The sequence below is a fragment of the Lichenostomus cassidix genome, unplaced genomic scaffold (assembly GCF_008360975.1).
Source record: "Lichenostomus cassidix isolate B80296 unplaced genomic scaffold, HeHo_3.0 HiC_scaffold_43, whole genome shotgun sequence".
In the NCBI taxonomy this organism is placed as follows: Eukaryota; Metazoa; Chordata; class Aves; order Passeriformes; family Meliphagidae; genus Lichenostomus; species Lichenostomus cassidix.
In genome coordinates, this window is record NW_028147635.1 from 4,519,050 (window position 1) to 4,544,620 (window position 25,571).

At 45.9% G+C, this 25,571-nt stretch overlaps 2 long non-coding RNA genes across 2 annotated transcripts in view; both read right to left on the reverse strand.

Annotated features, from left to right (window-relative positions):
- LOC146421252 (uncharacterized) overlaps nt 1-6,703 on the reverse strand; it is a 194,659-nt gene extending 187,956 nt beyond the window's left edge. The window contains exons 1-2 of the long non-coding RNA XR_014848796.1: nt 6,488-6,703; nt 5,841-5,951 (exon numbers count right to left, since the gene is read on the reverse strand). This is a non-coding gene — a long non-coding RNA (uncharacterized LOC146421252). The remainder of the gene's footprint in view (nt 1-5,840; nt 5,952-6,487) is intronic.
- A 9,697-nt stretch (nt 6,704-16,400) lies between these two features.
- Nucleotides 16,401-19,074, reverse strand: LOC146421260 (uncharacterized). The gene is made up of 3 exons (XR_014848820.1): nt 18,989-19,074; nt 17,732-17,924; nt 16,401-17,185 (listed from the first exon to the last, which is right to left on the reverse strand). It is a non-coding gene; the product is annotated as an uncharacterized LOC146421260 (long non-coding RNA).
- Nucleotides 19,075-25,571: the final 6,497 nt, after the last annotated feature.

The following is a 25,571-nucleotide window of genomic DNA, read 5'->3' on the forward strand; positions in this document are numbered from 1 at the left end:
TGCTGTATTGACAATTTTAGATATGTTGTTAATAGAGCTGCAATAGATTTTCTCTTATTAGGCCAAGGACATGGCTGTGAAGAGCTTGAAAGCATGTGCTGCATGAACCTTTCTAACCACTCAAAGTCCATTTCACCGACAACTTATTGAACTGCAGCACCTGTCAAAGCAGCTACGAGTAGTCAATGGCCTTGGACTTGCCAGGTGGTTGAAAAGTTTGAGAATTATTGGATGGTTCAAAGATCTAATTCAAGCAGCAGTGCTCATTTTAATTGTAGTTTTGCTATTTCTAACAATTTGGCCATGCATTGTGCAATGCTTACAGCGCATACTAGTAAAGACAGTCAACCAAACCTGGCTTGTGCAAAAAAGAAAAAAGGGGAGTTGTTGAAAAATAACTTGCAAAGCAAAGCCACGGAAGCCTGAGAAACAGCATAAATGGAGTTTTATACACAAGCCAGTTTATGTGACTGACTCTAAGGTGCCTTTCCCAGGAAATAACGAAATGTAAAGGGCCAAAAATGTGAGCATCATAAAAAAATGTTAAACAAAGATAAAGCAGTTACATAGACAGAACTTAGCTAATGCTTAGAGAACGTGATTAAAGTTTATAACCAATTAGCAAGGTAGATTAGTGTTACAGAATAGCTTCGAGATCGTGGTCATAAATCCTTAAGAGGTTTGTGCGAGCAAGGCCATTGTTAGTTGAAGTAGGCCATACAGGCTGCAGCAGTGCCCTTGAGGCCTGGGAATGAGCCGTGGGAAAGGTACTGGGGAGGCGCAGCAGTGCCCTTGAGCTCTGGGAAAGGGCCACGAGAGATGTACCGGGGGGGAACTTGCGATTAATAAGAATGAGGGGGGAACCCTGAAAGTGTGACAATGGAATGCATAGAATGCAGATTGTAACTTTTAGTAGTAAGCATAAGCACTTGTAAATGTATATAAGCCACGCATACTGTGAATAAATGGAGCTTGCTTATGACTCATATTGAACTGTGTTGCTTGCTTCCTCTCGCCCCATGTCAGATTAGGGAGTGAACTCAGGCTTTTATCCAATTATATGTACCAGTGTGTCGCGTAAACAGTGCTTTTATCTATAATAAAGCTTACTTGGTGAAAATAGACGACATTACATCCATTAACTCTGAGAGGACGTGTTGTAATAGTTCGGGTGACCGCCAGATAGGTAGAGGTAAAAATACGTCAAGAAAAAACAACATGAAAACACCAAGGTCAGTAAAGAAGGTGAAAGAGGAAGTGCTCCAAGCGCCAGAGCTGGAAACCCTCTGCTAGCTGTAGTAAAGACCATGAAGAAAGCAGAAAGTCCCCCTGCAGCCCATGGAGCCCACAAGAATGCAAAAATCCACCCACAGCCCACGTCAGAAAAGCAAGTAGATGCCTAGAGGAAGCTGTAAGCCAGTTAGAGTCTCATTGTCTTGGTTTGAAAGACGGGTGTCTGCCAAGAGAGGTTGAACCTTCCCCTAGAGCAGAGGATGTGATTTTCTTCCCCTCCTCCCTCCGAATTATTTAATTTTGTAAATCAAGGGCTTTCAGGCAAAGGTATGGGAAAAAGGAGTATCAGTTCTTTACTAGTATCTATAAACAAACAATAACAATAATAGCAAACCACAACTAGAACCAGAAAACCAAAACAGCAGATAACGTGAACTGCTGAACTTTCTCCCGTGTGGTGTAATCACGGTTGAAAGCAGCAGGGGCGCTGTTGAGCTCCCGGCCGGCCAGGGCAGGTGCGATGACTCCCGAGCGGCTGTAGGTGGCGCTGTGGCGCAGGGTCAGGTCACCGTCCGGCAGCTGCAATGGCGGATGGGCTGAGAGACACGCAGCGCAGCAGGAACAGCTCAGGGCAGCGAGGGAACAGGGCAACAGGAGCGGGCGCTCTCTCTCTCCGGCCAGCGAGAATTTCTACAGTCACAGCAGATGCCGCGATCTCGTGCGGCAGAGGGCAGGGGCAGGCAGCAGAGGCAGCCGGACTCTCCCGGCAGCAGCCACGAGGGAACGCAGCCCGGGGGGGGGGAGAAAACGTGCCCTTCCCCGTGAGGAGAAAAGTTGAATCAAAGCTCACCCAGCCAGGAGGGAAGAGAAGCAGGGCACCGTTGGATTTCCTCTGGTAGCAGCTGGAAAGCCAAGAGCCAGCAGCCTCTACCCTCAGCGTCCGAACCACCAGCGTCAGTTCCCAGGACCGGCTCTCCCCCACCTTGCCCTGCCCAAACCTAGCCTTTGTCTTTTCACAAAAGGCTTGATTGCTCCGAACATCGGGCCATTTGTTGCGTAGCAACAGGAATGGGAAGAAATTCTCAACCCCCGACACTCATCTAAAGAGTTAAAGCTGCAAAAGCCTTGCGAGGAAGAGAAAAGCCTTTTCCTTGCTCCTAAGACAGAAGCAGCCTAGCCTCGGCTCAGGAGAGTCTGCATCTAATAAACCAAGGAACTCATGTTGCAGCAAACTTCGAGGGAAACGTTGCTCGTGAGATGAAACCCACGCCAAAAAGGTTCCCAGAGGACCGTCCCTCGTGGGAAAGACCCCGTGGCTACGTACAAGACCCCTCTCCCTGACAGACTGACCTGAGAAGAAACCCCTTACCCTGGCCCGTGCCTGTGTTGTAAGTTTAGAGGGAAGAAAAAAGAGAACGTGAGCAGAGAAACTGCTTCTTAACAGAGAAAGAGTGAGAACAGAAAAACTGTCTAAAAAGAGAGAGAAATAAGTAAAGGGTATTGGTAGTAGAAAAATTGTGGTGATGAATAAATTGATAAACCTGCTCTGTAAACTAAAAGAAAAAAAAAAAAGCAGGGTCACCGCGGGGGGGGGGTGGGGGGCACAGGAGGAGACATCGCAGAGACACAGGGATACGGGGAGGGGGTGCACAGCTTGAGGGGATTTCCCCTGTTGTGACCCCTGGGGGTGTGAGAGTTTGTCCACGGTGGGATGGGGCTGTAGTGATGAACCCCAAGTGGGACGAGGGGTGACCCCATGGGACACGGGCAGAGTCCTGGCTTGTCTGGCTACCCCATCAATTTTTACCACAACTGTCAGCTCTTTCTTCCGTGCCTCCACCTGCCAGCGTCCTATCTCACTTAACTCATAAAACTGGTGTATGGTTTTGCGGTTTTTTTTTTCTTTCCCCTCTTTTGCACGTCTGCAGCAAAAAAAGAGCAAAAGTGCCTAGCATCTAGTCAAAGTCAAAGCCCGACAATATTCTTCCAGGAGTGCCATTGGAGCTGCAAGAAAGATCCACTTTTCTATGAGCTCCTCGACTCAAATGATCTCGAGTTTCATCTCTAGGCTGAAAAAGGCAACAGAGGGACACTGGGGGGAGCCGGGAGAGCCTGCTGGGAGCCCAGGGCATCATTCATGCTAGCAGCAGCCTGCTGCAGGTGGGGCTTCACTCTCCCAGCTTGCACAGCTCCTGCCAGGAGGATCCTGCCCAGGAACCGGCCGGCCAGGGGCTCACGGCTTGCCGGGAGATCGGGTCTGCTCTGGGATGCCCCTGCCCTGCACGGGATTGCAGGTGCATTTTGTGCTCTCCCGTGGCATGCAGGTGAGAGAGCGAGGCAGAACCAGAGCCAGCCCCGCCCCCAACACCTGCCCGGGCTTCTTGCGCCACGGGCACGGGGCAAGTGTGGGAGGAGCCCCCGTGTCACTCGCCCGCAGCAGCCCCGGCCCTGCTCCTCCGTCCTGCCTGGGAACCCACCTAGCTGCCGGCACACGGCACTGTCCCGATTCCACCTCCCCCGCCCCCCCCCCGCTTCCCCACAGCCGTGGACAAGCCTCAGGGCCACTTTGCCGCTTCTCCCTGCCCCCCCGTGCCCTGTCCTCCCCCGCCGCTCTCTCACGTGCCGCCCAAACATTCCCCCCCCCCACCGCCCCGCGCGTGGGGGAGGCAACTCCCGAGAGACGCTGCCGTCCCGCGTTCGTGGAAAGCACCCCCTCCCCCGAAGCCCCCACACCCCCGCCCCGTGCCCTCGTCCCCACCACCTGTCAGCCGCCAAGTGGAGGAGGCCGAGGCAGGGAGGGGACCAGGAAGCACAAGCCGGCTCGGCTCAGCTCGGCCCGCAGCGGAGGGGGGCAATTCCCATGACTCCGGGACGGCGCCGCCGTCGTGGCCGGAAGCAGCCGGCTATGGCGGCCGGCAAGGGCCGATTCCTAAAGGCAAACGGGGCCCGAACAGAGGCGGGCCGGGGGCGGGGCCCGGCAGCGGGGTAGGGCGGGCTCGGCTCGGCTCGCGACAGCCATGCGAAGTGTCTTTACCGCAGTCAGCCGAGCGGCCTGCCGGCAGCTCTGAGCACCAGGAAATGCAGCATTTAGACATGCAGAAGCCGCGGGACGCTCGTGGCCAGCGGGGCTCTGAGGGCTCGGGCTGGCCACGGGGCCCGGCAGGTACAGGGGTCACCGTCACTTGGCGGAGGGGCGCCGAGCTCTATGTAAAACGAGTTTGCGACTGCTCGGGCTCCCGGCTGACATAGGGAAGCGCCCTCCCCCTTACCGTGCCAAGGTATCAAACAGCTTTGAAGTTCCGCGTTGCAGAAGCTGCGGAGATTTTCGTCCCGTTTTCCAGATGCACCTGCCTGTCTGCTCCAGGCCCGAGACTGAGTCTCTGCCAAATGGAAAAACGGGGACTTTAGAAACAAAGTCGAAGGGACCATTCCAGGTCCCCGTCTGCCTCGCTGAAGGCAAAGGTACGGACAGAGGAGCCGCTGTTCACTGCTCCACAGGGAAGAAAACCTCTGCTCCTGGAACAATTAGAAGACAAAAACACATCCAAAACGAGATCACGCCACTTCCCTCGCTCTTTTTGTGCCTCTTATCCGCGCACTTCGGCACCAGCATTCAGATTGAGCCCCCAAATCTGCATCTAACTTTCATCCAAAATCTGTGTAAAAACTCTCCACAAGAACCACTTGCACAAATGGGGCCTTTGCTGCACAGCCTGCTCCTCCCAGCTTCCCCTCTGCTCCACCTTGCCCCTCCCAAATCTGGCTGTCTTCCCGGGATGGCAGTAACTGTAGCAAAGAGGCACTTTGCTGCAGTTTTCCCGTCCTGTTCCCCCACTTTCTGTCAAAGGGGACATTTCTGGCTCACCTCTCGACAGAAATCGGAGCAGCAGACTGCCTGCCACTGGCTTTTGGGTCTCCAAGCTGCCCAAGCCGGACTTTGCAGGGAGCTGCTGGAGCGCGGCGGCACGGCCCGGGCTCTTCGCCGGAGAGGGCTGCCTGCCTTGGCTAGCACAGCGGCTCAGCGTCACCCGGCACGCGCAGCTGCAGCACGGCGTGCAGGCCACCGGATCACCCCTGCCGCTTTCCCGCCCCAGGGCCCCCCTTGGGCCTGCAGCTCCCGGCCACCCAGCCAGCCGCTCCTGCAGCCAAGGGCCAACTGGCAGCCTGGGGCCCGTGCAAGCCGCGGGCCATTGTGACACGGCAGCGGGGCCACCTGTGTCTTGGCACCCAGTGGCAGGCACCCTGGAGACCCTGGTGTGTTGACGCTGTGGAACTCCATTGGAAGCCAGGCTCCCCCTGTGACACCACGGCACCTCAGGGAAGGAAGCCTGGCGACCGGGTGCTGACTTCAGCTAGGGAAGCTGACGCAAGCAGCGTCACTGGAACCACTGGCAAGCTACGGAAGCTAGTGGAACGCTGACAAGTGCAACCGGTGAAAACCATCCAAGGCCTATGCTCAGGCCTTGCATCTAGCCTTCCAGAAAATCCGCATACAACCGAGGTGGAGAGACAACACAAGTCCTCATGAAACATTTACTGCACGGCGGGCCGTGCAGGTCAAATAGTGCCTATGACAAGAAAAGTGCCCAGCTGACAAAATAGATTACCTTGCCAAGGTATCAAACAGCTTTGAAGTTCCGCTTTGCAGAAGCAGCGGAGATATTCTCCCCGTTTTCCAGACGCACCTGCTCCTCTGCTCCAGGCCCGAGACTGAATCTCTGCCAAACACAAAAACGGGGACTTTAGAAACAAAGTCGAAGGGACCATTCCAGGTCCCCGTCAGACTCGCCAAAGACAAAGGTACGGACAGAGAAGCCGCCGTTCACTGCTCCACAGGGAAGAAAACCTCTGCTCCTGGAACAACTAGAACACAAAAACCCATCCAAAATGAGACCACGCCACTTCCCTTGCTCTTTTCGTGCCTCTTATCTGCGCACTTCGGCACCACGATTCAGACTGAGCCCCCAAATCTGCATATAACTCTCATCCCAAATCTATCCAAAAGCTCTCCACAAGAACCACTTGCACAAACGGTATTCAATATGCAACCATGATGTCTGGTAAGTTTGGCCCCTTAAATCAAGATCAAGCCCGTGCCCTCGAGGCTTTCATTCCAAAGAGAACCTTTGGTCCCATGAAGGATGTCTGAACATCCTGAAAAGCGCATTTCAGACACTATCGCAGCGTTACAACAGGTCCTTGATTTGTCTATTGGAGTTTTACAATACAAAATAGCTCTTCATTGCCTACTCACCTTATTCTTCTTGACATGAATTGTTCTTCTTTTGGAAATCCAAGGCAAAAAATGAAGAAGGCTTTCATTCAAATTTGGAAGCAAACTCCAATTCTACATGAAGGAGCTTTCCAAAAACTCACTGCCCCTTCAATATGCCTTCGGTATGCTTACTTCATCGTTATTGAACGAGGCCTGGATAATAAAAGAAACAACAAAAATAAATAAATTATAAATAATAAAATAATAAATAAATGTATTTAAATAGACCAAAAAAACAAACAAAAATCCTTCCAACCAAAAAAAAACCCCAAAAACTCCACAAACCAACGAAATGCAAAAAAAAAAAGCCAGCACAATCCAACCTTTTTCATACTACTTCTCCCTCTAGTGAGTCTTTTTCTCATAGCTGGCTAGATGACACGACGCTGTGGTTAACTATGGAGTAGAGACTAGTCAAGGTTGAGTCTTGCTAGTCTCTAAAAACAATGTGGGGAATGATGCCGTAGTTATTTTTGCCTTTTTCCTTTTCTGTATTTGTAACCTTGCCACTACTTTTGCCTCCCCTTTCCCCCAGATAGAAAGACCAAAGCCATTGCAGAGCTCCGAGGCCTGGGAGCTACGAGGCCCCTCTCCTATCTTGCTTCTTCTTGGGAACCAAATCTGAGAACAAAATCTTCACGAGACACTGTCATCAACAAGTCCAACTAGTAACAGGGGTGGGGGGCTCCAGAGAAGAGAAGGGGCTTGAGCCGGGGGAAATCACATCACCATTTCTCCTCCAAATTGGTGCTTTTGATCAATTCCGCTAGTTTTTTCCTAAAACCTAGAAGACTCTATTCAGCCCTCTGGCGGTGGGCTTTTTACTAAAATGCATATGTAAACTGTTGCTGACTCACTTCACTACATCTTAAATCTAACCGGGTAGCACTGTCTTCAGTTCTTGTTAAGTTTTGCAGAAGGAAATGCTGAGAAAAAGGAAATGCTGACAAACAATGCTTAGTGGGAGAGATTTGCCTTTTCCTTGTATTTGCTACACAGTAAACCTTTACCACCTCCTCCTCAAGAGCAGGACACAGTAAACGTGACAGAACATATAGTAACCACTGGGTTTTTTTACCTGAGTCCACTTGGCTACTTTCCTCTCATGTCTCAGAACTGTTTCCACTGTAGCATAGCTACAAGGTCTTGGCACCACATTTTTAAAGGTATAGAGCAGCTTGTAAGTGTGAAAAAATCTTATTTAAATACTTAATTGTCTTTTAGGCACTTGCTTGTCTTTGGCCACTCAGTTGGCCTCTTGCTTCTCCCAGTAAAACTGTATTGCTCTTACATCAGTTTCTATCTGAAGAGACTTTTTTCCTATGAGGAGGAGACTGACACACAAAAATATTTCTGGCCTGTATTGCACCCTTTTTAAACTGAAGATTCCTGTATCTACCCCCTCCAAAATAGCATTTGCAATACTGCAGCACATGATACTAGGAAGGGAAGCTTCCTTATCAGCTAAAGTCATGTCTGTTGTTTGCTCTGTTCCCTGCTTTGTTTCGTGATGCTAGTGAGGGAAGATGCAAGACCTATGTCTGGCCAGCGCTGCTGATTTATGAAGACATGCTGGGTATGACATTGGCCTCTTTGCATCATGCTCAGGATTGCTTCCTACGGCTTTTCCATCCTACAGAAGTGCTTTGGTGACAACCTTAGCTATGGCCTACCTGTCACAGAATGGTTACAGAATCTCGGCCATGACTCTCTGGAAGTCCTGAATATTGTGCGAGCAGAACCAGGAGCAGCCTAAGTAGGCCTTTCAGGCCAACTAGGCCACAGTAGCAAGACAAATGTAAGTCGTGCAGACAGGATAAGAGCAAGTTATGCAGGCAGGACAAGAGCCCAAGGACAGAGCTTGGGGCTTTTGGCGGGGGTAAACCGTGGAAAGTACCAGTGAGAACTTGGAGTTGAAAGGAATGCAGAGTATCCTAAAATAGCAACAGTGGAATGCGAATGGTATCTTTTGTATTTAGCCAATGAAGTAGTGCCTAAGCAATTCTAACAATATATAAACCATGCTCGCAGTAAAATAAACGGAAAAAGCCTGATCATCACTCATATTGGGTCTGTGATCTCGTCTTTCCCCTCGTCGCTCCTACCCTGGTGTTTGTAGCAATCATCTGTATTACAGCACACAGTCCAGAGTGCAGTGTAAACAACTCCTGGTAGTACAAGCTTTGGGAAGGAGCACAGCTCCTTCTGGACACATGTAACTAAAAACAGGAGAGAGAGCTGAAGAGAGAGAGAGCGAGCAAGAGAAATGGAGAGATGGGGGGACAGAGACAAAAACACAGAGACAGAGAGAGATGGAAAGAGGTGGAGACCAGTGGAGATAGCAGGAGACAGGTAGAGAGATAAGCAAAGAGACAGAGATAGGTAGAGATAGCAGGAGACGGAGGGAGCTAGAAACAGAGAGGAGAAAGACACACCTGTTTTGAGCACTTAAAAAGACAGACTTACCTAACAAAGTTCTTGTCTGTGTTTCACCATCCAACATTTGACAGTGAACAGATCTGTTGTAAATTAAGACATTTTATCAGAATTTTCTCCCTTCTTCAGGTGTGAAGAACAAGGTTTCACATTGAAAAATTTTAGAAAATTTATTAAAAGAAAAAAAATAATAGAGGATGCCTACAACACAAAGCTGCAACATCGGGTGGGTGGCTGGTCTGGCCAGAGGCACACCTCCCAGGGCATGCGCAGCTGTTTTTACACCCTCTCAACGCCAATCAAGGGTCCTGGACATATTTACCCAATCCTGGGCTCTGCAGTCCCTGGCCCGCCCCCTTGCCCACCTGTTTAAGGTGGTCTCACCTGGGTCCTCCCCCAGGGTGTGGTTGCATTTAGACTAGCACCTTGATTGACCTCTCAGAGAGATCTTTCTAGAAAAGTTCTCAGCGGTCCTTGTCCGCCATCTTGCCCCTGTATTTCCACAAATATTATTTAATATTATGACAAAAATTGGTATTCAGAATAACCAAACCAGTTACAGGAATAACAATTACCAGCAGGAACAGTTATAACTCAGTTAAACCTTTTCCAAATTTGTTAACAGCAACCCAAACAACCCATCAATCAACCCTTACTTGAACATTTAACACACCTCTTAACTCCCTCCCCTTTTAATTAACTCAAACAATTATTAACTCTTTTAACCCTTCAACAATATATGAAAGTCAATTCCTCTTTATTGTTCTTGACATCAGGTTTGCTGAGTTAGTTCTCTTCTAGGGAAGAAAAGTGTCAGGCTCAATAAACCAGAACACAACTGAACCATGTGCTGCACTCTCATGTTCCTTTTTACTAATACTCTGATTTTACCGGTTCCTGAGAATTTGTGTGTTCAAAAGGATCGTTGCCATTTGAATCCTGACCAATCTTGCCTATTTTCAAATGTAGTGAAAGTCTGCCATTAATCAAAATATTAGAAAGCTGCTGTCTAAACCAGAATTTGCCAGTTTATATAGCTTTGATAAATGCACTGTCCTGAACCTACAGTCCTTTTCTTATGGTGACTTAACATGGGAGATCACAAAAGATCCTGTCTTCTGTCTTCATGTGATGTACTGCTTTCATACAAAAGACGTTCATGCTAATTCTGACCTATTTCTTAGCTTTACGTCTTATTGGTTTTGTTCAGATTGGGAGATATAAAGCCCCTTTCCACCAACGAAGAATATCCTATGGTACTAACAAAGGGAAGAATTGCACTGAAGAGGAGGATTGCTTCCTAATCTGTATGCTTCACAAACTAGGATTTGATAGAGAAAAATCTATGATGAATTAAGACAATGTATCCGAATTCAGATTTTACTGTTTTCTCAAGTGCAGAACTGCAATGGCATATACACATTGCTTTTTTTTGTTCATGAATGCCTATGACAATATGGTTATACCCAGGCTAATTAAATAGCTGCTGAAATACTGAGGTAGGTACATGGGAACAATACATTACCTATTAATAACTTTGCAACAACTGTAGCAGGTGGCAAATGCAGTTAAACTAAAATGGGAGGAGAAGTTCAAAATTCTAACGTACTGTTTTCCAATTTGAGTTAAATTCAAATATGTTTTAAAAAGCAAACATCTGTGATTGAGTCCATTCCTGTGAAACCAGCCAGCCAGTATCATGAAACATTTTGTTCTTTATTACTCTGACAAGATCCAGTGAAATACTTACCTTCACATCAGCATTTTTAATATTCTAATGGGAGTTTTACATCAAGTGGCTACCTAAGATACTGATTTGAATATTTGTGTAATGCAGGAGGAGCTGCAAAGGAGGTGTAATACTCTAATCACTCTCATTGAAAGCGAAAACATGGAACTGGAAGCAAAGGAAAAGGAAGAAAAGAAGAAAGATGCACCAAAACCATCTATGGTAAGATTTAAAAGGCATTTCTGTGAAAAAGCCCACTTGAAAACAGTGTTTTTCCCAAGTGTCTCGGACAAGTGAGATATAAAGTTATTTGAAATCAACAACAACTTAGAGAGCAATGTTAAAAGCTGCCTAAAGTTCACACAGGTGTTCAGCTAGTACAGTTAAGGATGTCAAATAAAGGAAAAAACGGTTCTTAAGTGTAGCTCACATGCTTTGGAGCAGATGAAGTTGTTATATTTTAGATCACTGGATTGCTACACTGCACAGGTTTACCCTGGTAGATACACCAGAGATATGTCTGGCCTTTTGATTTATACAATCTCTTAAATCATCCACAGATCTGTTTACAGATGGGCCTCTAGAACTGTATTTGGGAAAACAGCACAAACGCTTGACAATTCCCTTTGCTGACTAAATTTGAAGTATTGCTAATATGTGGGCCTGTTTTATAAATTAAATACCACCTTTACCCATTTTCTTACCTCCATTTGTTCTCCAGGTTGTTGTTGCCTAGAGCTGTTGTATCGAAAACTTAGATGCACAACTTACTTGGCAGATGTGCACAAATCAGTCAAATTAATAGTGGTGGATTATTAAGTTTCTTAGATCTGTTCATGGAACATTTAAATTAGAAGTATATTTTCACAAATAGGAAGCTTTATAACATCCTTACTTGCTTTTATACCCATTTTACCTCTGTGAGATCATGCTCTTCCAGACTTGGAGAACAGAAAACAGAAAAAATGTGCATATTTACCATATTCTACATTTGCAATTTATCACACTTTAAAGCTGCCAGAGTGTAAATGTTTTTTCTTGCTTTGTCATCTGCTTTGTCTTGAAACATATTGCCTGATTACAACTTTTTTGTATCACAATATCTCATAATCAAATCTTACCTTGCAGGCACAGAATTGCAAAATAGATTGGGAGAAAAAAGAAGTTTAAACTGTGAATGCAGATTTTTTTTAATCTCTAAATTTAAGAAGTAGTTCTTTAATTTACAGGTCTTCGTAAGATGTACTGTATGATGCTTAACTGTTTTAAAGAGCATTGGTTTCATCTGTTTAGCGAACTAGAACATAGTACTTAATTGTAGTTTCACTTTTTAAAATGCAACTGCTGTGCTGGTACATTGTTAGTCATCTCTCAGTTTGTTTCCTCTTAGGGTGTTGTGAACATCATGATCAATAGTACTGTTTAGTGGTGTTTTCTTGGTACAAGCCACTACTCAAACTCCATTTCTGGAAATTTTGTGGCTCTGACTTTACGGAACTTAATTTTACTGTACAAATATGTTCAGTTTTTTGAAATTTGTGAAAAGGCTAGTTATTTACCTCAAGAATAATGATTGGAACAAAACAGTAACACTTTCTGCTTGAAATCAGCCAGAAGAAAGGTTGGTTGCTCATGAGTTCCGTACTTCATAAAATGCCCAAAGCATGGCAGAATTGAGTCTGCTGGCAAACAACCATGAAGTCAGAACAGAAAATGTGACAATTAGGGGAAAAAAACCCCTTGTCTCACACACTCAGCTGTGGTAAATGCAGAGAGATGGTCTTGACTGGAGTGAAATGAACTGGTGGTGACTCCAGCTGTGCACAGCTGTAATTAGCAACCTTCACTCTGCCTTGAGCTAATCAAACATTACCATGCATGAGTGATCCCACCATTGTCCCTTACTGGTGCTGTATCTGGCATGGACTAACTGAGATGCCATCATCTAATGCAGCATATTTTTGGGATTTACTAGGAAAACAAACAAACAAACCAGAATGGAGCAAATGCTCATAATCTCTGCTCTGTTTTTGCCTGTTAAGAACAAATACCTAAAGGCAGCAGTTCTGTGTAAACAGAAATGATGAAAAGTCAGTGTTGGAAAACGCAGTTTTCCAGCAAAACTCATGCTAACTGAGCAGGGCTGAGCAAGGCTTCAGTATTCCCAGGCCTCAGTAAAATTCCAACAAGCTGCAGTGGTTTGTTTGCCTGAGAATGTTCTGTGGGAAGAATGCCATGAGAAAGATTAGGAGTCAGAAGTGTTATGAGAAAGGAATAAGGGAGTTAGCAGGAGGATCCCTGAATGTGTGAGAACAGCTGCAGGTGTGTGTGTGTATCTATAATTAGAAATATCTGTAACAGTATATAAGTCTCTCGTTTGGTGAAATAAAATGGAGCTTACTTTATATCTCATATTGAGAGTGCCGTGAGTTTCCCTCTCGCCGCATGTCGTTAAATGGTGACTCCGACGTGATACGGAGCTAGCAGGATTTAGAACCGACGACTACGGACCCTAACAGCGGAGTTTTACGACCCTGCTTCTGAGAGCGGCGGGAACGGAGAGGTGCCGGAGCGTGGAGCTTCGGCGTGTCAAATCTTCGCCCGAATTGGGGAAGTTCGGAAGACACAGGCCAAATAGGACCTGCCTACCGTGAGGGGCTATACTTCGGTGAACTGCACAACTCTGGCAACTGCGAGCTTCAATACAGTGCTTAGACGGTGTTGACCAGGGCCCTGAAAACCAGCTGGACCAAAAATGGAATCAGAGGTAGCCCAAATTTTATTGTTACGCTTTTTAGAAAAGCACAGACTCAGTAGCCTGTTATATTTGGCTGGCCTGATGGCAATAGGACAAGCTTATGGATTTTTTACAAATCCTATTACAGTATTCAGTGTAACAGAATGGCTGAATTACGGACCTGTTTTGCTTTTGAACTGTGATAAAATGGTAAGAAAGCTTGGCAAATCATGGAGTAAAGTTGTAGCCTGCTTACAAATACACGCCACGGAGCAAAACCTTACGTGGCTCACGGCGCAGGACATAGCACCTGCATTGAGCAGAGAAAAACCTGTGAATTACTGTGCCGCTTTTGATATGCGTAAAACTTCGGCAGCCGCGGCACAGCTGCCAGGGAAGCCCCCCCCGCCGGGGGGGGGGAGGGGGAGCGCGCCGTGCCGCTGCTGGTAGCCGAGAATGCAGGGTTGCTCGATTGGATGAAAAGTCTGTTCCTGTCTCAATGTATCACAGAGTATGGCAATGTTACAACGAAAAACATCTTAGCTGCTTTGTTTGAGAGAGTCACTGTTGGACTTTTGCCAGAACAACTGAATATTTTGTTAGAATGAGCTCCGATATCGCGGGTAAAGAAACAGAGTAACCAGAAATCATCCCAATGTTACCGATGCGGGAGTGGGGGACACATGCAGAAAAACTGTAGCAGAAAAGGTTGGTGTTCCCGCTGTAACAGAGATACTCACAGTACAGAAGCTTGCAGAAACAAAAAGAACAAAGGGAAAGTGACCAGTGACCAAAACCAGCGGCGGCCCCTACCCTTCACTGCGCGCCGCCGGCACGCCACACAAAGGAGACTTGTGGCGGAAGTTGTTCCAACCGTGGCTTCTGGCCGAATGACAACCAGAGCGGAAGTCCCAGAGGGTACCCCGGTGGGTGGAGCCGCGAGCCATCCACGCCTCCTTCACTGCCCCAACTGTGACGTCTGTGGTGAAACCCTAAACTCTACTCCTCCCCAAGGATGAGGAAGTGATTGACAGCTTCAGCAACGAACCAGAACTAACCAACAGCGTAGCCAGCAAAACAGCAGTTTAATACATGATGGAGTTGTTTCTTTTGTAATCATGGAGAACTTTTAAGAATTTCAAAGATGCAAATCTTCTTCAGTGCTCTGAACTAGAGATCCTTCATCTCCCGCTCGGGAATCACATTCATGTCGTTCCCCATGGTGGCAGCGATCCCGCCCCGCTCTCTAGCTTCAGAAACAAATCTTTGAACACGTTCTCCAGCTGTTTTCTCCAAAACCTCTAATTATTCGCTTTGCAGGGTGAAACATCCATTGCCACGTATTGACCAACAGGCCAAAACCTATTTCCAGCAATTTACTAATAAAGAAGCATTGTAACAAGATATTATCCTGATAAAAAATAATAACACCTTGAATACTAAAGCTTTAAACGAAAAGTTGAATTTTGCTAAAGCATTTGTGTGTATGTGTGAATGTTGTAGGCCTACTGAGAGTGTGTTGAATGCTTTAATGTGTAAATGAAGCCTGATTGATGAGAGTGTGATTTTGATTTCTTGGGAGTTTTAATGTGTGAATGAAAACCTGTGAGTGAAGTTATGCTGAATAGTTTAAATTACTTGTTAAGTATCTTTAGTTAAGCATAGATTCTATTAAAGTTAAGTAATAGTGAATTTAAATTCTATTAAGTTGTAAGTTCTGTTAAAGTTAAAATTCTGTTAAGTAATATTAAGTGATGTTAATTTTAAATTCTAAGTTTTAAATCTTGTTAGAGTTAAGTTGTTAAAGTGATATCAATTTTAAATTTCATTATAGTTAAGTCCTATTCGTTAGTTTAAAATAAGATTTATTAAGATTAAGTTTTATTCATTTTTAGTGATATTAATTTTGAGTTTTAAATTTGTTAGTTTATATTACTATTCACAAAAGCTTTGCAGTTTTATCTTTTTAGTTAAAGTCAAGTAATAATATCTACTATTTTCAAATATTTCATCTCACCTTATATAGCTATCTACAAAATGGTAACATGTTATGATACTCTCCTTATTGATATTAATCAAAGCTTGTTTATAAGATGTTCTAAGAAAACCCTTCCACTTAGCACCTAAGTTCTGGCCAAGCTTTGGTTCTAACTGGCTGGGAAACATGCCATGAGTCCCAAAGTGTTCTACATCAAAATGTGATCAAATAATTTTCATTTACCAAATTGAGTTTATAAAAGCTAAACCTTCTTCCAAGTAAACTTAGGGTCCTTGTCCGGAAAAGGTTCTCTAAGTTTTACCTGTGAAGTGAATGTTTTCAGTAATGACAATTTCTAGACCATGGCAACATATCTAACTAGTGAAATTTCCTTAGATAACTTTATAACAATTCTAATAATAACGATTACTTATAGCAAAGCAAATTAATCTGACAACAGACAACATCTGTTCTCACAAGCGAAATGGGGGAATTGTTGGAAAACGCAGTTTTCCAGCAAAACTCATGCTAACTGAGCAGGGCTGAGCAAGGCTTCAGTATTCCCAGGCCTCAGTAAAATTCCAACAAGCTGCAGTGGTTTGTTTGCCTGAGAATGTTCTGTGGGAAGAATGCCATGAGAAAGATTAGGAGTCAGAAGTGTTATGAGAAAGGAATAAGGGAGTTAGCAGGAGGATCCCTGAATGTGTGAGAACAGCTGCAGGTGTGTGTGTGTATCTATAATTAGAAATATCTGTAACAGTATATAAGTCTCTCGTTTGGTGAAATAAAATGGAGCTTACTTTATATCTCATATTGAGAGTGCCGTGAGTTTCCCTCTCGCCGCATCTCGTTAAGTCAGCTCTGCTGGGGAGTCTCAGATATGGATTTCCTGTACACCAGCACAGTTCCTACTGGCACAGGACATGAGTTTCTATTTGCCAGTGACTGATTTGCAAACACCAGCTGAGAACAGGTTGAGTAGCTGCACTTAGCTCTTCAAAAAGTCCAACAACATGATATGCGTTAGCAGTGTTACCAGCCAGTCCACAGCATGTTACAAGTTAAACTGGCATGGCAGCCATAGAAGAAATCAGTTTGACCACTAACATTTAGCATAACCTAAAGGAAAACACCTTAAATGTTGAAGCCTTCCTTGAGAAAAGCATTCATTTTCAACAAACAACCCCCAACCAAGTGTCATAAAAAACTCTAAACCAAAATAAACGATGATCATTTGTTTTAAACTAGTTGAATTAAAACTTCTACAGGAAGCTGAAGGGAAAGATTTATTAAGCAGCTAAGCAGCACTTCATTAGTAATGACTGTCAAGTGTCCACATGCAGTAAGTGAAAGGAACTAAAGCTTAATCTTCCAATGCCATCCTACAACTTAGAAAAAAATTAATTTTCTTTCAACAAGTAAGTAAAAAAAGTAAAACATTTTGCTTGTAGATTATTCAAGTGTTTCCCCAGTGTCATCTGGAAAAAATAAGCTGCCTTTTTATAAGTATTTGTCTGTATTTTGATGCTATTAACAAGCAAACAGTCTGCAATTATTGTACAATATGGGAAAGCAGTCATAATTACTGTCCTGAAGCGCTAGAATCTGTTTAAGGATATTTGAAAGCACTTAAAGCATTAACATGTTCTTCTGGTGTGGCCTTACACTAGTGCTGTAATTCTCACTGACCACATGCCATCTTCTTGCAGTTAACTGCAATTACAGCCTTACCTGTGTGAGTTTCCTCTCCATATGGCTGGGGTCCTCATTAAAATTTGATACAACACTGTCTGCCACCTTAAAAAACACACACAAACACACAGAAAGCCCCAACAAAACAGAAATCCCCATCAGGCTCATTTACTATAAACTGGAAAACACCAAGTATCAGATTCACCCATGCCAAGGTCTCAGGTCTACCGTGAAATACATCTTAAATGGCAGTTTACATCAAGTGCCTCTTTACATCTTAAAGAGGCACTTGAAGATAGGATTGATCTTTCCTTAAGGCAGACTGCTGAAGTAGAGCAGATAAAACATGGTCTTAGAGAGCTTGTTTCTCCTGAGTGTGAATGCAGAAAGGCTATTGCATTTATCTAACAAAACACTAGTCTAATTTGGGCAAAAACTTCAGGAGACCCAAAAGAGACTATGGAAATTAGAATTAATCTGACTTGATGCATGATTCTCTCCTTTGATTTCATATCATACACACAGCAATCACTTTATTTTTTAAGTTGCAAGAAAATTAAGTCTAACTCCTTATGGTTTTTCCTAAAGGTAAAAAAGCCGCCAGGATGTAAAAATGTCTTTTACCATCCCATGCATGCTTTGTTTAAATACCAGGATCTTGAATCTGCCCAAGAGGGAGGGTGAGTCAGCCAGGCATCCATCCCAGACATGCATCCCTATTCCTGGTGGTCTGGGCTATACTTGGGCACTGCCCCAGGGCAAAGCAGCATCTCAGTATTGCAGCTGAGGGAGTCACAGAGATTCTGAACTGGATCCATTGTCACTCACCCATAGATTTCAGATCCTGGTAAAGCAGAATAACACTTTTTACGTTACACCAGTCAACCTAAAATTATTAAATCAAGCTGTTACCAAGCTCTTGTTCACAAAAATTCTCAGGAGAGGAATTATCTTACTTGTCTGTTTCTTTTTGCGTGTGAAGACTGTGTGTTCCATGACTATTACTACAGGTTTATCATGGGCTTTAGTGTTATTTTCTATTACAATCCGTACCGAAATGCGGCTCTTAGAGTGCAGCTCTTTTTCAGCAAGTTCTCCCTTCTCTTCACTAGGCGGCAGCCCATAACCCCAGATAAGCAACTACCAGCCTGATAATATAACAGCAAGCAAAATAAAGCCCTTGACAGAACTGTAGAGTTTTAGACTGATAAATCAGGGATCAGTTAAAACCAGAATTATTTCTGGTCCAACACTGCCGTTACCGGATGTTTCCCTGGAACCTGATAACAGCTCCCATCAGTGAATGAGTTCAGTGGGTGTGAGCTCCCACCCTGGGCCAGAACTCAGAACAAGATTGAGTCTGAGTGGTAGATGAGTTTTTCTACATCCAGTCTGCAATTGAGAATAGCTTCATGGACAAGCCAAGGAGCCTCGGTGTACAAGTGTTTGATTCCTGCATTTCTGACCAGAATAACCTAAGCAATGAAGTATGCTTTAGGGAAAATCATTTACTAAAACTAGTTATTTTTAAATAATATTCCCCAAAAGAAAACATTAAAAAAAAAAAAAGAATGTAATGTTATTTAAAATGTACAAAGACAACTAAATTTAAGTTGCTATTTTCTTGTTTTAGAAAATTAACTCTTCAGAGAAGTATTACATCTTTAGAAGTATTCTTGTACAATTCTTACATGATCTGTTCTCACACAAGACAAGTAACCAAGTAACAACTGTTATTGAAGCCATAAGCTGCCAGCTCATTAATTATATTTTTTTCTTTCCTAGCAAAATAAGACCTTATGCTGCATGCACTGTGCTTTATTGTAAAAGATTGTAACATTTAGCTTCAGAAAACTTTGATTTCTTATGGCAAACAGATGAGGTACAGACAAGAAAGGAGATGCTCACATCAAGAACTAAGACTCTGTCCTCCACGTGCCTGATGATTTTCCCAAAATTTGTAAAAAAAAGTCCTCCAGAAGTTTCTGCTTACTGAAAGAGACAGTTTAATAAAACAGAAAATTGCTGAGCAACTTGTACTATGCTGTCCTAGGTTGCAATATTGATGTAGTTAAGTATTCTATTACCACCAGCTGGGGGCCATTAGCTGCTATCACCCACTCCGGATGACAGGCAATGGGCCATCCGTTAGCTATTATCACTTGCTAACGACCCACCCCGCATGACAGGCAATGGGCCATCAGGGACCCACCGTGTGACTCATGGACTAATCTCATCCCATTGTGAGATGCTCTGCCGAGGAGGGAGGAGCCAGGTGTTCCCACCTGGATATAACCTGGCCCTGGAACTGCCTGAGCGAGCCCTGTCTACTGGGTTCCCAGAGGACCAGAGCTACCACTGGATCTTCAGCTGGAGACTAGACCTTCACAGGATCACCGCTTCAACTGGACTACTTCAGTCGGACTGCTACTACCACCCTAACAGGGTGTTAGGTTGTATCTGACTTTGTCAGTGCTTTTCCTTGTATTATTTCACTTATTTTTAATTTCAATCTTGACTTGTGATCTCCCACTGGTTTGTTTTCAAACCAATACATATTTTGGCGCCCAACGTGGGGCTCGACCTTGGGAAACTCAGAAAATCCTATCACCATGATGATCAGCCTGTCTATGTGGGTAATGTATCTTACCCTTTATATTTTCCCTCAAATGGGAAACTATCTACCCGTTGCATTGCTCCTGTTGCGACCAGGGAATGGCATGAGAATTGCTGTATTGGTTTATTATGCCTATTGCATGGTAACGTGTGAGGCGATGAATACCATTCGGACTATATACTCGACTTTGTCTGCCTGGCCTAACCTGAGCTGCTTCGTCTGGGACCTCCTCAGCAATCGCACCCACCCTCTGGGGCTAGGAGGAGAGAGTGGTTTCTTCCAGCATTTCAGGCCAGGCACAGCCGTCTTTGACAACATTGAGTTCTCTCTGGATGCTAAGGATGGCATAATCTTCCTGTTAGTTCTGTTTTCTTTCTTCTCTGCGACCAGCACAGTGTACCTTATGCTGAGAAACAGAACAATACCTGGTGTTGTACAGCGTCTTCTCAAAGAGGAGGAGAAAAGAAACAAGTCAGCAGGCAAGAGGAAAAGAACCAAAGGAGCAGTCAATGTCTCAACACAGACCATTGCCGAATCAGAACAGCCAAAGCCTGTAGCAGTTGCCCCCGTCCAGAAAAAGAAATCCAAGAGCAAATCAGTCCGCACAGCGACTGATGAGGATGCGGCAGGACCATCTCACCCAGCAGAAGAGACAGAGCCAGAGATCATCACTCGCTCTCTATCCCTGGGGGAGCTGCGTGACCTACGGAGGGAATTCACCCGGCAGGCGAATGAGTCTATCTTGACCTGGCTGCTCCGTATCTGGGACGCCGCAGCTAATGACACTATTCTGGATGGAAGTGAGGCCAGACAACTGGGATCCCTGTCTCAGGATGTGGTCATTGACCAGGGGATTGGGAAAACCCAGGAAACTCTCAGCCTCTGGCGGCGATTGCTGCTGAGTGTACGGGACAGATACCTGTGCAAAGAAGACCTCCAGATGCACCAAAGGAAATGGAACACAATAGAACAAGGTATCCAATGCCTGAGGGAATTGGCTGTGCTAGAGATCATTTTCTCAGACAACGAGAGATTCCCCAAGAGCCCAGATAATGTCCGGTGCACTTCACAAATGTGGCTAAGATTCGCGCGGCTCGGACCAGAGATATACTCTCGTTACCTGGCAACACTGCAGTGGAGGGAAGGCGAAGACAAGGTAGGCGTGTTAACAAACAAACTGAGAATTTATGAGGACACTGTCACCGCTCCACTACGCACCCAGGTCTCATCGGTAGAAACAAACCTGGCCGAGCAAGTCCGGAGATTGATTGAAGAGAGCCATCAGAAACTAAGGAAAGAGCTCACAGAAAGATTTTTCCATGCCACACCAAAACCAACCCGAGTCTCTGCCATCAGGAGCAGACTTACTCCAGTCAGGGAAAGAAAACAAACTCCACGACGTGACCTCTGGTTTTTCCTTCAAGAGCATGGGGAAGACATGAGGAAGTGGGATAGGAAACCCACCTCCACCTTAGCAGCCCGGGTACGTGAATTGAAAACAGAAACATCCACTTCAGGAGGCTCATCTAGGTACAACACTGCCCCAGTCTCTTGTGGACAGAACTCCAGACAGAATGGAAGTGATAATATGACTGATCCTCTTGAAGGGACCTCAGGAACACATTTACAGGAGAAGAACATCGTGCACAAAAAACAGGATTAGAGGAGCCCTGCCTCTAGCCAGGTAGAGGAAAGGGATAATCGGATCTATTGGACTGTGTGGATCCGATGGCCTGGCACGTCTGACCCACAAAGATACACGGCTTTGGTTGACACCGGCGCTCAGTGCACCCTGATGCCATCTAGGTATGTGGGGACCGAATCCATTTCTATTTCTGGGGTGACAGGAGGATCCCAGCAGCTGACTGTACTGGAAGCTGAAGTGAGTTTAACTGGGAATGAGTGGCAGAAACACCCCATTGTGACTGGTCCAGACGCCCCATGCATCCTCGGCATAGATTATCTCAGGAGTGGATATTTCAAGGACCCGAAGGGACATCGCTGGGCTTTTGGGATAGCAGCCGTAGAGACAGAAGACATAAGACAACTGAATAGCCTGCCTGGTCTCTCAGATAACCCGTCTGCTGTAGGACTACTGAGACTTGAAGAACAGCGGGTACCAATTGCTACAGCAACAGTGCATCGCCGGCAATACCGCACTGACAGAGACTCTGTGGCCCCCATCCATAAGATGATTCGGGAACTGGAGAGCCAAGGGGTGGTCAGCAAGGCTCACTCACCCTTTAACAGCCCTATATGGCCGGTGCATAAGTCCAGTGAAGAATGGAGACTGACGGTGGATTACCGTGGCCTGAATGAAGTCACACCACCACTGAGTGCTGCTGTACCGGACATGTTGGAACTTCAGTATGAGCTGGAATCCAAAGCAGCAAAGTGGTATGCGACCATTGATATTGCCAATGCCTTTTTCTCCATTTCTCTGGCAGCAGAGTGCAGGCCTCAGTTTGCTTTCACCTGGAGAGGTGTGCAGTACACGTGGAACCGACTGCCCCAGGGGTGGAAGCACAGTCCCACCATCTGCCATGGACTGATCCAGGCTGCTCTGGAAAAGGGTGAGGCTCCAGAACATTTGCAGTATATTGATGACATCATTGTGTGGGGGGACACAGCAATGGAAGTATTTGGGAAAGGAGAGAAAATCATCAGAATTCTCCTGGAAGCTGGTTTCGCCATCAAGAAGAGTAAAGTCAAGGGACCTGCCCGAGAGATCCAGTTCCTGGGAGTAAAGTGGCAAGATGGACGGCGTCAGATTCCTTCTGAGGTCATCAATAAGATCACCGCGATGTCTCCACCAACCAACAAGAAGGAGACGCAAGCCTTCCTAGGTGCCATAGGCTTTTGGAGAATGCACATCCCTGAGTATAGCCAGATCGTGAGTCCTCTCTACCTCATAACCCGCAAGAAGAACGATTTCCACTGGGGCCCTGAACAGCAGCAAGCCTTCACCCAGATCAAACAGGAGATTGCTCATGCGGTAGCCCTGGGACCAGTCAGGACAGGACCAGAGGTAAAGAATGTGCTTTACTCTGCAGCCGGGAGCCATGGTCTGTCCTGGAGCCTTTGGCAGAAGGTGCCTGGTGAGACCAGAGGTCGACCACTGGGATTCTGGAGTCGAAGTTACAGAGGGTCTGAAGTCAACTACACTCCCACCGAGAAAGAAATCTTGGCAGCTTACGAAGGAGTCCAAGCCGCCTCAGAGGTGATCGGCACAGAAACACAACTTCTCCTTGCACCCCGACTGCCAGTGCTGGGGTGGATGTTCAAGGGAAGGGCTCCCTCTACCCACCATGCCACTGATGCTACGTGGAGCAAATGGATTGCCCTCATCACACAGCGCGCCCGTATTGGAAACCCGAATCGCCCTGGGATTCTGGAAATCATAACAAACTGGCCTGAAGTTGAGACTTTTAAATTATCTTCAGAAGAAGCAGAGGAGCAAGTAGCACGTGCCGAGGAAGCACCCCCGTATAACGAGCTGCCGGAGAGTGAAAGACGCTATGCCCTCTTCACCGATGGGTCCTGCCGAATTGTAGGCGCAGATCGGAGATGGAAAGCTGCAGTATGGAGCCCCACACGACAAGCTGTACAGGCTACCGAGGGACAAGGTGGATCGAGTCAGGTTGCAGAGCTTAAAGCCATCCAGCTGGCTTTGGATATTGCTGAACGAGAGAAATGGCCAAGGCTCTACCTCTACACCGACTCCTGGATGGTAGCCAATGCACTGTGGGGATGGTTAGATCGCTGGAGAAAGGCTAACTGGCAGCGCAGAGGAAAACCCATCTGGGCCGCTGAGATTTGGCAGGACATCGCCGCCCGGGCAGAAAAGCTGACCGTGAAAGTTCGACACGTGGATGCACATGTACCTAAGAGTCGGGCTAATGAAGAGCATCGTAACAACGAGCAGGTGGACCGAGCTGCCAAGGTGGAAGTGTCACAGGTGGATCTGGACTGGCAGCACAAAGGAGAATTATTTCTAGCTCGTTTGGCCCATGATGCCTCTGGTCATCAAGGGAGAGATGCGACATACAGGTGGGCTCGTGACCGAGGGGTGGACTTGACCATGGACAACATCTCACAGGTCATCCACAGCTGTGAGACTTGCGCTGCAATCAAACAGGCCAAGCGGGTGAAGCCTCTGTGGTATGGTGGGCGATGGTCAAAGTACAGGTATGGGGAAGTATGGCAAGTTGACTACATCACACTTCCCCAAACCCGCCAAGGAAAGCGCTACGTGTTGACCATGGTGGAAGCAACCACAGGATGGTTAGAGACCTACCCTGTGCCTCATGCTACTGCCAGGAACACCATCTTGGGTCTGGAAAAGCAAGTCCTGTGGAGACATGGTACCCCTGAGAGAATCGAGTCTGACAATGGAACCCATTTCAAGAATGGCCTCATAAGCACCTGGGCTAGAGAACACGGAATTGAATGGATATACCACATCCCCTATCATGCACCAGCTGCCGGGAAAGTTGAACGGTGCAACGGACTGCTTAAGACAACTTTGAAGGCACTTGGCGGGGGAACCTTCAAAAATTGGGAACTGAACTTAGCAAAGGCCACCTGGATGGTTAACACAAGGGGTTCTATCAATCGAGCCGGTCCTGCCGAGTCCGAACCTTTGCACACAGTGGATGGAGATAAAGTCCCTGTGATACACGTAAGAGGTTTTTTAGGAAAGACTGTTTGGATTAGTCCCACCTCAGGCAAAGGCAAGCCCATCCGTGGGGTTGTTTTTGCCCAAGGACCTGGTTATACTTGGTGGGTGATGCAGGCAGATGGGGAAAACCGTTGTGTCCCACAAGGAGACCTTATCTTAAGTGAGAACTGTGTAGATGGTAATAGAATAAGGGGTGGATAATGTCCTAGGTTGCAATATTGATGTAGTTAAGTATTCTATTACCACCAGCTGTGGGCCATTAGCTGCTATCACCCACTCCGGATGGCAGGCAATGGGCCATCCTTAGCTATTATCACTTGCTAACGACCCACCCCGCATGACAGGCAATGGGCCATCAGAGACCCACCGTGTGACTCATGGACTTATCCCATTGTGAGATGCTCTGCCGAGGAGGGAGGAGCCAGGTGTTCCCACCTAGATATAACCTGGCCTTGGAACTGCCTGAGCGAGCCCTGTCTACTGGGTTCCCAGAGGACCAGAGCTACTACTAGATCTTCAGCTAGAGACTAAACCTTCACAAGATCACCGCTTCAACTGGACTACTTCAGTTGGACTGCTACTACCACCCTAACAGGGTGTTAGGTTGTATCTGACTTTGTCAGTGCTTTTCCTTGTATTATTTCACTTATTTTTAATTTCAATCTTGACTTGTGATCTCCCACTGGTTTGTTTTCAAACCAATACATATGCACAATACTAATCTAAGGTTCAATAATATCCTTAATTAGTGTCTCACTAATTCTTCACCAGTTCCTTATTTCAGAACTGGGGAAACGCTGGAGCAGCAGGTATATCACCCCATTTAAGATAACACATTTCCTGAAGTTTTCAAGAGATACTAAGTGCATTTTAAGGAATCCATTCTTTATATTGAGAATTTAGTACTTTTAGTCTGAAAATAACAAACAGGGAAACTTTATTCTGCAAATCTCTCTGCTTCCTAGTCTGTAATGTGTAAGAGGAGTATGAAGGAGCAATTGCTAGGAAAAAAGAATTCACACTATGTACTTTACACTTGCATTTTTCAGAGAAACAAAGCACAATGAAAATTACAATAAACATCTTTAAAACAGGACAATATGAAATTAGATGGTTTCAGTTATGATCATAGAATCACAGAAGGGTTTGGGCTGGGAGGGACCTTAAATGTCATGTTGTTCCAACTGCCTGCA